This window comes from Chiloscyllium punctatum, chromosome 3 (assembly GCF_047496795.1).
Source record: "Chiloscyllium punctatum isolate Juve2018m chromosome 3, sChiPun1.3, whole genome shotgun sequence".
Classification (NCBI taxonomy): Eukaryota; Metazoa; Chordata; class Chondrichthyes; order Orectolobiformes; family Hemiscylliidae; genus Chiloscyllium; species Chiloscyllium punctatum.
In genome coordinates, this window is record NC_092741.1 from 25,633,235 (window position 1) to 25,647,980 (window position 14,746).

Consider the following 14,746-nt stretch of genomic DNA (forward strand, 5'->3'; position numbering starts at 1 on the left):
ACCTATTGTCTATTGTCCTCCTTTCCTGACTGCCAGCCGCAGACAGCGTGCAGCCCCAATCCCTTCCTTTCCGTCTTTCTTGCTGATTTTGGCAGCGCTCCGCTCTCCTCCCCTCCCTGTCTCCTGCCTGCAGGAGACTGATGCCAGGCACAGCGGCAGCAAAAATAACCTGTCGCTGCATTGCGTGCGTGGCCCAACACGAGTGCAGAGGGGTGACTTGAGCAGCCCCTGCTGGCGGAAAAAGCCTACTGCACCTGGTATCCCCAGGCGGTCTCCCATCCAAGTACTAACCAGGCCTGAGTCTGCTTAGCTTCCGAGATCAGAGGAGATCGGGCGTTCTCAGACTAGTATGGCCGTAGGCGCTGGCTCCTGCCTTTTCTCCCCACTTCAAGGCGTGCTGGCCAGCCACATTTTCTTTGCTGCTCTTTCTCTTGATCCCCTTTGTTTTTTTTTTCTCTCTTTTCTCTTTGCTCTTTCTCCTCCGTGCGTGCTTCCCTCCCTCCCTCCCTCCCTCCAGCTAGCCCTTGCCCACCAGGCTCCTGTCGTCTCCCACATCCCCACACAGGCCAACTGCAAGACCTCCCCCTGCTTCATAGGGCTGCAGCCTGCATTCTCTCATCCTTCCACACTCCTCCACGCCTCCATTTCGGAATGGCAGGCAGTGACCAGTGGGGTACCGCAGGGATCAGTACTGGGACCGCAGCTTTTTACAATATATGTTCATGATATAGAAGATGCTATTAGCAATAACATTAGCAAATTTGCTGATGATACTGAGCTGGGTGGCAGGGTGAAATGTGATGAGGATGTTAGGAGATTACCGGGTGACCTGGACAAGTTAGGTGAGTGGTCAGATGCATGGCAGATGCACTTTAATGTGGATAAATGGATGCTTATCCACTTTGGTGGCAAGAACAGGAAGGCAGATTACTACCTAAATGGAATCAATTTCGGTCAAGGGACAGTACAGAGAGATCTGGGGGTTCTTGTACATCGCTCAATGAAGGTAAGCATGCAGGTACAGCAGGTAGTGAAGAAGGCTAATAGCATGCTGGCCTTCATAACAAGAGGGATTGAGTACAGAAGCAAAGAGGTTCTTCTGCAGGTGTACAGGGCCCTGGTGAGACCACACCTGGAGTACTGTGTGCAGTTCTGGTCTCCAAATTTGAGGAGAGACATTCTGGCTATTGAGGGAGTGCAGCGTAGGTTGACGAGGTCAATTCCTGGAATGGCGGGATTACCTTACACTGAAAGACTGGAGCGACTGGGCTTGTGTACCCTTGAGTTTAGAAGACTGAGAGGGGATCTGGTTGAGACATATAAGATTATCAAAGGATTGGACACTCTGGCGGCAGGAAACGTGAGTGCCGAAACAGGGGACACAGCTTAAAAATACGGGGTAGACCGTTTAGGACAGAGATGAGGAGAAACGTCTTCACCCAGAGAGTGGTGGCTGTGTGTAATGCTCTGCCCCAGAGGGCAGTGGAGGCCCAGTCTCTGGATTCATTGAAGAAAGAGTTGGACAGAGCTCTCAAGGATAGTGGAATCAAGGCTTATGGAGATAAGGCAGGAACAGGATACTGATTAAGGATGATCAGCCATGATCATATTGAATGGTGGTGCAGGCTCCAAGGGCAGAATGGCCAACTCCTGCACCTATTGTCTATTGTCCTCCTTTCCTGACTGCCAGCCGCAGACAGCGTGCAGCCCCAATCCCTTTCTTTCCGTCTTTCTTGCTGATTTTGGCAGCGCTCCGCTCTCCTCCCCTCCCTGTCTCCTGCCTGCAGGAGACTGATGCCAGGCACAGCGGCAGCAAAAATAACCTGTCGCTGCATTGCGTGCGTGGCCCAACACGAGTGCAGAGGGGTGACTTGAGCAGCCCCTGCTGGCGGAAAAAGCCGACTGCACCTGGTATTCCCAGGCGGTCTCCCATCCAAGTACTAACCAGGCCTGAGTCTGCTTAACTTCCGAGATCAGACGAGATCGGGCGTTTTCAGACTAGTATGGCCGTAGGCGCTGGCCCTTGCCTTTTCTCCCCACTTCAAGGCGTGCTGGCCAGCCACATTTTCTTTGCTGCTCTTTCTCTTGATCCCCTTTGTTTTTTTTTTCTCTCTTTTCTCTTTGCTCTTTCTCCTCCGTGCGTGCTTCCCTCCCTCCCTCCCTCCCTCCAGCTAGCCCTTGCCCACCAGGCTCCTGTCGTCTCCCACATCCCCACACAGGCCAACTGCAAAACCTCCCCCTGCTTCATAGGGCTGCAGCCTGCATTCTCTCATCCTTCCACACTCCTCCACGCCTCCATTTCGGAATGGCAGGCAGTGACCAGTGGGGTACCGCAGGGATCAGTACTAGGACCGCAGCTTTTTACAATATATGTTCATGATATAGAAGATGCTATTAGCAATAACATTAGCAAATTTGCTGATGATACTGAGCTGGGTGGCAGGGTGAAATGTGATGAGGATGTTAGGAGATTACCGGGTGACTTGGACAAGTTAGGTGAGTGGTCAGATGCATGGCAGATGCACTTTAATGTGGATAAATGGATGCTTATCCACTTTGGTGGCAAGAACAGTAAGGCAGATTACTACCTAAATGGAATCAATTTCGGTCAAGGGACAGTACAGAGAGATCTGGGGGTTCTTGTACACCGCTCAATGAAGGTAAGCATGCAGGTACAGCAGGTAGTGAAGGAGGCTAATAGCATGCTGGCCTTCAAAACAAGAGGGATTGAGTACAGAAGCAAAGAGGTTCTTCTGCAGGTGTACAGGGCCCTGGTGAGACCACACCTGGAGTACTGTGTGCAGTTCTGGTCTCCAAATTTGAGGAGAGACATTCTGGCTATTGAGGGAGTGCAGCGTAGGTTGACGAGGTCAATTCCTGGAATGGCGGGATTACCTTACACTGAAAGACTGGAGCGACTGGGCTTGTGTACCCTTGAGTTTAGAAGACTGAGAGGGGATCTGGTTGAGACATATAAGATTATCAAAGGATTGGACACTCTGGCGGCAGGAAACGTGAGTGCCGAAACAGAGGACACAGCTTAAAAATACGGGGTAGACCGTTTAGGACAGAGATGAGGAGAAACGTCTTCACCCAGAGAGTGGTGGCTGTGTGGAATGCTCTGCCCCAGAGGGCAGTGGAGGCCCAGTCTCTGGATTCATTGAAGAAAGAGTTGGACAGAGCTCTCAAGGATAGTGGAATCAAGGCTTATGGAGATAAGGCAGGAACAGGATACTGATTAAGGATGATCAGCCATGATCATATTGAATGGTGGTGCAGGCTCCAAGGGCAGAATGGCCAACTCCTGCACCTATTGTCTATTGTCCTCCTTTCCTGACTGCCAGCCGCAGACAGCGTGCAGCCCCAATCCCTTCCTTTCCGTCTTTCTTGCTGATTTTGGCAGCGCTCCGCTCTCCTCCCCTCCCTGTCTCCTGCCTGCAGGAGACTGATGCCAGGCACAGCGGCAGCAAAAATAAACTGTCGCTGCATTGCGTGCGTGGCCCAACACGAGTGCAGAGGGGTGACTTGAGCAGCCCCTGCTGGCGGAAAAAGCCTACTGCACCTGGTATTCCCAGGCGGTCTCCCATCCAAGTACTAACCAGGCCTGAGTCTGCTTAGCTTCCGAGATCAGACGAGATCGGGCGTTTTCAGACTAGTATGGCCGTAGGCGCTGGCTCTTGCCTTTTCTCCCCACTTCAAGGCGTGCTGGCCAGCCACATTTTCTTTGCTGCTCTTTCTCTTGATCCCCTTTGTTTTTTTTTTCTCTCTTTTCTCTTTGCTCTTTCTCCTCCGTGCGTGCTTCCCTCCCTCCCTCCCTCCCTCCAGCTAGCCCTTGCCCACCAGGCTCCTGTCGTCTCCCACATCCCCACACAGGCCAACTGCAAAACCTCCCCCTGCTTCATAGGGCTGCAGCCTGCATTCTCTCATCCTTCCACACTCCTCCACGCCTCCATTTCGGAATGGCAGGCAGTGACCAGTGGGGTACCGCAGGGATCAGTACTGGGACCGCAGCTTTTTACAATATATGTTCATGATATAGAAGATGCTATTAGCAATAACATTAGCAAATTTGCTGATGATACTGAGCTGGGTGGCAGGGTGAAATGTGATGAGGATGTTAGGAGATTACCGGGTGACCTGGACAAGTTAGGTGAGTGGTCAGATGCATGGCAGATGCACTTTAATGTGGATAAATGGATGCTTATCCACTTTGGTGGCAAGAACAGGAAGGCAGATTACTACCTAAATGGAATCAATTTCGGTCAAGGGACAGTACAGAGAGATCTGGGGGTTCTTGTACACCGCTCAATGAAGGTAAGCATGCAGGTACAGCAGGTAGTGAAGAAGGCTAATAGCATGCTGGCCTTCATAACAAGAGGGATTGAGTACAGAAGCAAAGAGGTTCTTCTGCAGGTGTACAGGGCCCTGGTGAGACCACACCTGGAGTACTGTGTGCAGTTCTGGTCTCCAAATTTGAGGAGAGACATTCTGGCTATTGAGGGAGTGCAGCGTAGGTTGACGAGGTCAATTCCTGGAATGGCGGGATTACCTTACACTGAAAGACTGGAGCGACTGGGCTTGTGTACCCTTGAGTTTAGAAGACTGAGAGGGGATCTGGTTGAGACATATAAGATTATCAAAGGATTGGACACTCTGGCGGCAGGAAACGTGAGTGCCGAAACAGGGGACACAGCTTAAAAATACGGGGTAGACCGTTTAGGACAGAGATGAGGAGAAACGTCTTCACCCAGAGAGTGGTGGCTGTGTGTAATGCTCTGCCCCAGAGGGCAGTGGAGGCCCAGTCTCTGGATTCATTGAAGAAAGAGTTGGACAGAGCTCTCAAGGATAGTGGAATCAAGGCTTATGGAGATAAGGCAGGAACAGGATACTGATTAAGGATGATCAGCCATGATCATATTGAATGGTGGTGCAGGCTCCAAGGGCAGAATGGCCAACTCCTGCACCTATTGTCTATTGTCCTCCTTTCCTGACTGCCAGCCGCAGACAGCGTGCAGCCCCAATCCCTTTCTTTCCCTCTTTCTTGCTGATTTTGGCAGCGCTCCGCTCTCCTCCCCTCCCTGTCTCCTGCCTGCAGGAGACTGATGCCAGGCACAGCGGCAGCAAAAATAACCTGTCGCTGCATTGCGTGCGTGGCCCAACACGAGTGCAGAGGGGTGACTTGAGCAGCCCCTGCTGGCGGAAAAAGCCTACTGCACCTGGTATTCCCAGGCGGTCTCCCATCCAAGTACTAACCAGGCCTGAGTCTGCTTAGCTTCCGAGATCAGGCGCTTTCAGACTAGTATGGCTGGAGGCGCTGGCTCCTGCCTTTTCTCCCCACTTCAAGGCGTGCTGGCCAGCCACATTTTCTTTGCTGCTTTTTCTCTTGATCCCCTTTGGTTTTTTTTTCTCTCTTTTCTCTTTGCTCTTTCTCCTCCGTGCGTGCTTCCCTCCCTCCCTCCAGCTAGCCCTTGCCCACCAGGCTCCTGTCGTCTCCCACATCCCCACACAGGCCAACTGCAAAACCTCCCCCTGCTTCATCGGGCTGCAGCCTGCATTCTCTCATCCTTCCACACTATTCCCAGGCGGTCTCCCATCCAAGTACTAACCAGGCCTGAGTCTGCTTATCTTCCAAGATCAGGCGTTTTCAGACTAGTATGGCCGTAGGCGCTGGCCCTTGCCTTTTCTCCCCACTTCAAGGTGTGCTGGCCAGCCACATTTTCTTTGCTGCTCTTTCTCTTGATCCCCTTTGTTTTTTTTTTCTCTCTTTTCTCTTTGCTCTTTCTCCTCCGTGCGTGCTTCCCTCCCTCCCTCCCTCCCTCCAGCTAGCCCTTGCCCACCAGGCTCCTGTCGTCTCCCACATCCCCACACAGGCCAACTGCAAAACCTCCCCCTGCTTCATAGGGCTGCAGCCTGCATTCTCTCATCCTTCCACACTCCTCCACGCCTCCATTTCGGAATGGCAGGCAGTGACCAGTGGGGTACCGCAGGGATCAGTACTGGGACCGCAGCTTTTTACAATATATGTTCATGATATAGAAGATGCTATTAGCAATTACATTAGCAAATTTGCTGATGATACTGAGCTGGGTGGCAGGGTGAAATGTGATGAGGATGTTAGGAGATTACCGGGTGACCTGGACAAGTTAGGTGAGTGGTCAGATGCATGGCAGATGCACTTTAATGTGGATAAATGGATGCTTATCCACTTTGGTGGCAAGAACAGGAAGGCAGATTACTACCTAAATGGAATCAATTTCGGTCAAGGGACAGTACAGAGAGATCTGGGGGTTCTTGTACACCGCTCAATGAAGGTAAGCATGCAGGTACAGCAGGTAGTGAAGAAGGCTAATAGCATGCTGGCCTTCATAACAAGAGGGATTGAGTACAGAAGCAAAGAGGTTCTTCTGCAGGTGTACAGGGCCCTGGTGAGACCACACCTGGAGTACTGTGTGCAGTTCTGGTCTCCAAATTTGAGGAGAGACATTCTGGCTATTGAGGGAGTGCAGCGTAGGTTGACGAGGTCAATTCCTGGAATGGCGGGATTACCTTACACTGAAAGACTGGAGCGACTGGGCTTGTGTACCCTTGAGTTTAGAAGACTGAGAGGGGATCTGGTTGAGACATATAAGATTATCAAAGGATTGGACACTCTGGCGGCAGGAAACGTGAGTGCCGAAACAGGGGACACAGCTTAAAAATACGGGGTAGACCGTTTAGGACAGAGATGAGGAGAAACGTCTTCACCCAGAGAGTGGTGGCTGTGTGTAATGCTCTGCCCCAGAGGGCAGTGGAGGCCCAGTCTCTGGATTCATTGAAGAAAGAGTTGGACAGAGCTCTCAAGGATAGTGGAATCAAGGCTTATGGAGATAAGGCAGGAACAGGATACTGATTAAGGATGATCAGCCATGATCATATTGAATGGTGGTGCAGGCTCCAAGGGCAGAATGGCCAACTCCTGCACCTATTGTCTATTGTCCTCCTTTCCTGACTGCCAGCCGCAGACAGCGTGCAGCCCCAATCCCTTTCTTTCCCTCTTTCTTGCTGATTTTGGCAGCGCTCCGCTCTCCTCCCCTCCCTGTCTCCTGCCTGCAGGAGACTGATGCCAGGCACAGCGGCAGCAAAAATAACCTGTCGCTGCATTGCGTGCGTGGCCCAACACGAGTGCAGAGGGGTGACTTGAGCAGCCCCTGCTGGCGGAAAAAGCCTACTGCACCTGGTATTCCCAGGCGGTCTCCCATCCAAGTACTAACCAGGCCTGAGTCTGCTTAGCTTCCGAGATCAGGCGCTTTCAGACTAGTATGGCTGGAGGCGCTGGCTCCTGCCTTTTCTCCCCACTTCAAGGCGTGCTGGCCAGCCACATTTTCTTTGCTGCTTTTTCTCTTGATCCCCTTTGGTTTTTTTTTCTCTCTTTTCTCTTTGCTCTTTCTCCTCCGTGCGTGCTTCCCTCCCGCTAGCCCTTGCCCACCAGGCTCCTGTCGTCTCCCACATCCCCACACAGGCCAACTGCAAAACCTCCCCCTGCTTCATCGGGCTGCAGCCTGCATTCTCTCATCCTTCCACACTATTCCCAGGCGGTCTCCCATCCAAGTACTAACCAGGCCTGAGTCTGCTTATCTTCCAAGATCAGGCGTTTTCAGACTAGTATGGCCGTAGGCGCTGGCCCTTGCCTTTTCTCCCCACTTCAAGGTGTGCTGGCCAGCCACATTTTCTTTGCTGCTCTTTCTCTTGATCCCCTTTGTTTTTTTTTTCTCTCTTTTCTCTTTGCTCTTTCTCCTCCGTGCGTGCTTCCCTCCCTCCCTCCCTCCCTCCAGCTAGCCCTTGCCCACCAGGCTCCTGTCGTCTCCCACATCCCCACACAGGCCAACTGCAAAACCTCCCCCTGCTTCATAGGGCTGCAGCCTGCATTCTCTCATCCTTCCACACTCCTCCACGCCTCCATTTCGGAATGGCAGGCAGTGACCAGTGGGGTACCGCAGGGATCAGTACTGGGACCGCAGCTTTTTACAATATATGTTCATGATATAGAAGATGCTATTAGCAATTACATTAGCAAATTTGCTGATGATACTGAGCTGGGTGGCAGGGTGAAATGTGATGAGGATGTTAGGAGATTACCGGGTGACCTGGACAAGTTAGGTGAGTGGTCAGATGCATGGCAGATGCACTTTAATGTGGATAAATGAATGCTTATCCACTTTGGTGGCAAGAACAGGAAGGCAGATTACTACCTAAATGGAATCAATTTCGGTCAAGGGACAGTACAGAGAGATCTGGGGGTTCTTGTACACCGCTCAATGAAGGTAAGCATGCAGGTACAGCAGGTAGTGAAGAAGGCTAATAGCATGCTGGCCTTCATAACAAGAGGGATTGAGTACAGAAGCAAAGAGGTTCTTCTGCAGGTGTACAGGGCCCTGGTGAGACCACACCTGGAGTACTGTGTGCAGTTCTGGTCTCCAAATTTGAGGAGAGACATTCTGGCTATTGAGGGAGTGCAGCGTAGGTTGATGAGGTCAATTCCTGGAATGGCGGGATTACCTTACACTGAAAGACTGGAGCGACTGGGCTTGTGTACCCTTGAGTTTAGAAGACTGAGAGGGGATCTGGTTGAGACGTATAAGATTATCAAAGGATTGGACACTCTGGCGGCAGGAAACGTGAGTGCCGAAACAGAGGACACAGCTTAAAAATACAGGGTAGACCGTTTAGGACAGAGATGAGGAGAAACGTCTTCACCCAGAGAGTGGTGGCTGTGTGGAATGCTCTGCCCCAGAGGGCAGTGGAGGCCCAGTCTCTGGATTCATTGAAGAAAGAGTTGGACAGAGCTCTCAAGGATAGTGGAATCAAGGCTTATGGAGATAAGGCAGGAACAGGATACTGATTAAGGATGATCAGCCATGATCATATTGAATGGTGGTGCAGGCTCCAAGGGCAGAATGGCCAACTCCTGCACCTATTGTCTATTGTCCTCCTTTCCTGACTGCCAGCCGCAGACAGCGTGCAGCCCCAATCCCTTTCTTTCCCTCTTTCTTGCTGATTTTGGCAGCGCTCCGCTCTCCTCCCCTCCCTGTCTCCTGCCTGCAGGAGACTGATGCCAGGCACAGCGGCAGCAAAAATAACCTGTCGCTGCATTGCGTGCGTGGCCCAACACGAGTGCAGAGGGGTGACTTGAGCAGCCCCTGCTAGCGGAAAAAGCCTACTGCACCTGGTATTTCCAGGCAGTCTCCCATCCAAGTACTAACCAGGCCTGAGTTAGCTTAGCTTCCGAGATCAGACGAGATTGGGCTTTTTCAGACTAGTATGGCCGTAGGCGCTGGCTCCTACCTTTTCTCCCCACTTCAAGGCGTGCTGGCCAGCCACATTTTCTTTGCTGCTCTTTCTCTTGATCCCCTTTGTTTTTTTTTTCTCTCTTTTCTCTTTGCTCTTTCTCCTCCGTGCGTGCTTCCCTCCCTCCCTCCCTCCCTCCAGCTAGCCCTTGCCCACCAGGCTCCTGTCGTCTCCCACATCCCCACACAGGCCAACTGCAAAACCTCCCCCTGCTTCATAGGGCTGCAGCCTGCATTCTCTCATCCTTCCACACTCCTCCACGCCTCCATTTCGGAATGGCAGGCAGTGACCAGTGGGGTACCGCAGGGATCAGTACTGGGACCGCAGCTTTTTACAATATATGTTCATGATATAGAAGATGCTATTAGCAATAACATTAGCAAATTTGCTGATGATACTGAGCTGGGTGGCAGGGTGAAATGTGATGAGGATGTTAGGAGATTACCGGGTGACCTGGACAAGTTAGGTGAGTGGTCAGATGCATGGCAGATGCACTTTAATGTGGATAAATGGATGCTTATCCACTTTGGTGGCAAGAACAGGAAGGCAGATTACTACCTAAATGGAATCAATTTCGGTCAAGGGACAGTACAGAGAGATCTGGGGGTTCTTGTACACCGCTCAATGAAGGTAAGCATGCAGGTACAGCAGGTAGTGAAGAAGGCTAATAGCATGCTGGCCTTCATAACAAGAGGGATTGAGTACAGAAGCAAAGAGGTTCTTCTGCAGGTGTACAGGGCCCTGGTGAGACCACACCTGGAGTACTGTGTGCAGTTCTGGTCTCCAAATTTGAGGAGAGACATTCTGGCTATTGAGGGAGTGCAGCGTAGGTTGACGAGGTCAATTCCTGGAATGGCGGGATTACCTTACACTGAAAGACTGGAGCGACTGGGCTTGTGTACCCTTGAGTTTAGAAGACTGAGAGGGGATCTGGTTGAGACATATAAGATTATCAAAGGATTGGACACTCTGGCGGCAGGAAACGTGAGTGCCGAAACAGGGGACACAGCTTAAAAATACGGGGTAGACCGTTTAGGACAGAGATGAGGAGAAACGTCTTCACCCAGAGAGTGGTGGCTGTGTGTAATGCTCTGCCCCAGAGGGCAGTGGAGGCCCAGTCTCTGGATTCATTGAAGAAAGAGTTGGACAGAGCTCTCAAGGATAGTGGAATCAAGGCTTATGGAGATAAGGCAGGAACAGGATACTGATTAAGGATGATCAGCCATGATCATATTGAATGGTGGTGCAGGCTCCAAGGGCAGAATGGCCAACTCCTGCACCTATTGTCTATTGTCCTCCTTTCCTGACTGCCAGCCGCAGACAGCGTGCAGCCCCAATCCCTTTCTTTCCCTCTTTCTTGCTGATTTTGGCAGCGCTCCGCTCTCCTCCCCTCCCTGTCTCCTGCCTGCAGGAGACTGATGCCAGGCACAGCGGCAGCAAAAATAACCTGTCGCTGCATTGCGTGCGTGGCCCAACACGAGTGCAGAGGGGTGACTTGAGCAGCCCCTGCTGGCGGAAAAAGCCTACTGCACCTGGTATTCCCAGGCGGTCTCCCATCCAAGTACTAACCAGGCCTGAGTCTGCTTAGCTTCCGAGATCAGGCGCTTTCAGACTAGTATGGCTGGAGGCGCTGGCTCCTGCCTTTTCTCCCCACTTCAAGGCGTGCTGGCCAGCCACATTTTCTTTGCTGCTTTTTCTCTTGATCCCCTTTGGTTTTTTTTTCTCTCTTTTCTCTTTGCTCTTTCTCCTCCGTGCGTGCTTCCCTCCCTCCCTCCAGCTAGCCCTTGCCCACCAGGCTCCTGTCGTCTCCCACATCCCCACACAGGCCAACTGCAAAACCTCCCCCTGCTTCATCGGGCTGCAGCCTGCATTCTCTCATCCTTCCACACTATTCCCAGGCGGTCTCCCATCCAAGTACTAACCAGGCCTGAGTCTGCTTATCTTCCAAGATCAGGCGTTTTCAGACTAGTATGGCCGTAGGCGCTGGCCCTTGCCTTTTCTCCCCACTTCAAGGTGTGCTGGCCAGCCACATTTTCTTTGCTGCTCTTTCTCTTGATCCCCTTTGTTTTTTTTTTCTCTCTTTTCTCTTTGCTCTTTCTCCTCCGTGCGTGCTTCCCTCCCTCCCTCCCTCCCTCCAGCTAGCCCTTGCCCACCAGGCTCCTGTCGTCTCCCACATCCCCACACAGGCCAACTGCAAAACCTCCCCCTGCTTCATAGGGCTGCAGCCTGCATTCTCTCATCCTTCCACACTCCTCCACGCCTCCATTTCGGAATGGCAGGCAGTGACCAGTGGGGTACCGCAGGGATCAGTACTGGGACCGCAGCTTTTTACAATATATGTTCATGATATAGAAGATGCTATTAGCAATTACATTAGCAAATTTGCTGATGATACTGAGCTGGGTGGCAGGGTGAAATGTGATGAGGATGTTAGGAGATTACCGGGTGACCTGGACAAGTTAGGTGAGTGGTCAGATGCATGGCAGATGCACTTTAATGTGGATAAATGGATGCTTATCCACTTTGGTGGCAAGAACAGGAAGGCAGATTACTACCTAAATGGAATCAATTTCGGTCAAGGGACAGTACAGAGAGATCTGGGGGTTCTTGTACACCGCTCAATGAAGGTAAGCATGCAGGTACAGCAGGTAGTGAAGAAGGCTAATAGCATGCTGGCCTTCATAACAAGAGGGATTGAGTACAGAAGCAAAGAGGTTCTTCTGCAGGTGTACAGGGCCCTGGTGAGACCACACCTGGAGTACTGTGTGCAGTTCTGGTCTCCAAATTTGAGGAGAGACATTCTGGCTATTGAGGGAGTGCAGCGTAGGTTGACGAGGTCAATTCCTGGAATGGCGGGATTACCTTACACTGAAAGACTGGAGCGACTGGGCTTGTGTACCCTTGAGTTTAGAAGACTGAGAGGGGATCTGGTTGAGACATATAAGATTATCAAAGGATTGGACACTCTGGCGGCAGGAAACGTGAGTGCCGAAACAGGGGACACAGCTTAAAAATACGGGGTAGACCGTTTAGGACAGAGATGAGGAGAAACGTCTTCACCCAGAGAGTGGTGGCTGTGTGTAATGCTCTGCCCCAGAGGGCAGTGGAGGCCCAGTCTCTGGATTCATTGAAGAAAGAGTTGGACAGAGCTCTCAAGGATAGTGGAATCAAGGCTTATGGAGATAAGGCAGGAACAGGATACTGATTAAGGATGATCAGCCATGATCATATTGAATGGTGGTGCAGGCTCCAAGGGCAGAATGGCCAACTCCTGCACCTATTGTCTATTGTCCTCCTTTCCTGACTGCCAGCCGCAGACAGCGTGCAGCCCCAATCCCTTTCTTTCCCTCTTTCTTGCTGATTTTGGCAGCGCTCCGCTCTCCTCCCCTCCCTGTCTCCTGCCTGCAGGAGACTGATGCCAGGCACAGCGGCAGCAAAAATAACCTGTCGCTGCATTGCGTGCGTGGCCCAACACGAGTGCAGAGGGGTGACTTGAGCAGCCCCTGCTGGCGGAAAAAGCCTACTGCACCTGGTATTCCCAGGCGGTCTCCCATCCAAGTACTAACCAGGCCTGAGTCTGCTTAGCTTCCGAGATCAGGCGCTTTCAGACTAGTATGGCTGGAGGCGCTGGCTCCTGCCTTTTCTCCCCACTTCAAGGCGTGCTGGCCAGCCACATTTTCTTTGCTGCTTTTTCTCTTGATCCCCTTTGGTTTTTTTTTCTCTCTTTTCTCTTTGCTCTTTCTCCTCCGTGCGTGCTTCCCTCCCGCTAGCCCTTGCCCACCAGGCTCCTGTCGTCTCCCACATCCCCACACAGGCCAACTGCAAAACCTCCCCCTGCTTCATCGGGCTGCAGCCTGCATTCTCTCATCCTTCCACACTATTCCCAGGCGGTCTCCCATCCAAGTACTAACCAGGCCTGAGTCTGCTTATCTTCCAAGATCAGGCGTTTTCAGACTAGTATGGCCGTAGGCGCTGGCCCTTGCCTTTTCTCCCCACTTCAAGGTGTGCTGGCCAGCCACATTTTCTTTGCTGCTCTTTCTCTTGATCCCCTTTGTTTTTTTTTTCTCTCTTTTCTCTTTGCTCTTTCTCCTCCGTGCGTGCTTCCCTCCCTCCCTCCCTCCCTCCAGCTAGCCCTTGCCCACCAGGCTCCTGTCGTCTCCCACATCCCCACACAGGCCAACTGCAAAACCTCCCCCTGCTTCATAGGGCTGCAGCCTGCATTCTCTCATCCTTCCACACTCCTCCACGCCTCCATTTCGGAATGGCAGGCAGTGACCAGTGGGGTACCGCAGGGATCAGTACTGGGACCGCAGCTTTTTACAATATATGTTCATGATATAGAAGATGCTATTAGCAATTACATTAGCAAATTTGCTGATGATACTGAGCTGGGTGGCAGGGTGAAATGTGATGAGGATGTTAGGAGATTACCGGGTGACCTGGACAAGTTAGGTGAGTGGTCAGATGCATGGCAGATGCACTTTAATGTGGATAAATGGATGCTTATCCACTTTGGTGGCAAGAACAGGAAGGCAGATTACTACCTAAATGGAATCAATTTCGGTCAAGGGACAGTACAGAGAGATCTGGGGGTTCTTGTACACCGCTCAATGAAGGTAAGCATGCAGGTACAGCAGGTAGTGAAGAAGGCTAATAGCATGCTGGCCTTCATAACAAGAGGGATTGAGTACAGAAGCAAAGAGGTTCTTCTGCAGGTGTACAGGGCCCTGGTGAGACCACACCTGGAGTACTGTGTGCAGTTCTGGTCTCCAAATTTGAGGAGAGACATTCTGGCTATTGAGGGAGTGCAGCGTAGGTTGATGAGGTCAATTCCTGGAATGGCGGGATTACCTTACACTGAAAGACTGGAGCGACTGGGCTTGTGTACCCTTGAGTTTAGAAGACTGAGAGGGGATCTGGTTGAGACGTATAAGATTATCAAAGGATTGGACACTCTGGCGGCAGGAAACGTGAGTGCCGAAACAGAGGACACAGCTTAAAAATACAGGGTAGACCGTTTAGGACAGAGATGAGGAGAAACGTCTTCACCCAGAGAGTGGTGGCTGTGTGGAATGCTCTGCCCCAGAGGGCAGTGGAGGCCCAGTCTCTGGATTCATTGAAGAAAGAGTTGGACAGAGCTCTCAAGGATAGTGGAATCAAGGCTTATGGAGATAAGGCAGGAACAGGATACTGATTAAGGATGATCAGCCATGATCATATTGAATGGTGGTGCAGGCTCCAAGGGCAGAATGGCCAACTCCTGCACCTATTGTCTATTGTCCTCCTTTCCTGACTGCCAGCCGCAGACAGCGTGCAGCCCCAATCCCTTTCTTTCCCTCTTTCTTGCTGATTTTGGCAGCGCTCCGCTCTCCTCCCCTCCCTGTCTCCTGCCTGCAGGAGACTGATGCCAGGCACAGCGGCA

General features: G+C 51.8%; 3 non-coding genes and 5 pseudogenes across 3 annotated transcripts; all 8 read right to left on the bottom strand.

Annotated features, from left to right (window-relative positions):
• Positions 1–242: 242 nt before the first annotated feature.
• Positions 243–361, bottom strand: LOC140470655 (5S ribosomal RNA). Its single transcript, XR_011956595.1, has one exon. It is a non-coding gene; the product is annotated as a 5S ribosomal RNA (ribosomal RNA).
• A 1,535-nt stretch (positions 362–1,896) lies between these two features.
• Positions 1,897–2,015, bottom strand: LOC140475807 (5S ribosomal RNA). The gene has a single exon (XR_011960294.1). It is a non-coding gene; the product is annotated as a 5S ribosomal RNA (ribosomal RNA).
• A 1,535-nt stretch (positions 2,016–3,550) lies between these two features.
• LOC140470640 (5S ribosomal RNA) lies at positions 3,551–3,669 on the bottom strand. Its single transcript, XR_011956578.1, has one exon. It is a non-coding gene; the product is annotated as a 5S ribosomal RNA (ribosomal RNA).
• Positions 3,670–5,204: 1,535 nt separating this feature from the next.
• On the bottom strand, positions 5,205–5,313 carry LOC140472264 (5S ribosomal RNA; annotated as a pseudogene).
• Positions 5,314–7,201: 1,888 nt separating this feature from the next.
• LOC140472266 (5S ribosomal RNA) lies at positions 7,202–7,310 on the bottom strand (annotated as a pseudogene).
• A 1,880-nt stretch (positions 7,311–9,190) lies between these two features.
• LOC140472308 (5S ribosomal RNA) lies at positions 9,191–9,309 on the bottom strand (annotated as a pseudogene).
• A 1,535-nt stretch (positions 9,310–10,844) lies between these two features.
• Positions 10,845–10,953, bottom strand: LOC140472277 (5S ribosomal RNA; annotated as a pseudogene).
• Positions 10,954–12,841: 1,888 nt separating this feature from the next.
• On the bottom strand, positions 12,842–12,950 carry LOC140472288 (5S ribosomal RNA; annotated as a pseudogene).
• Positions 12,951–14,746: the final 1,796 nt, after the last annotated feature.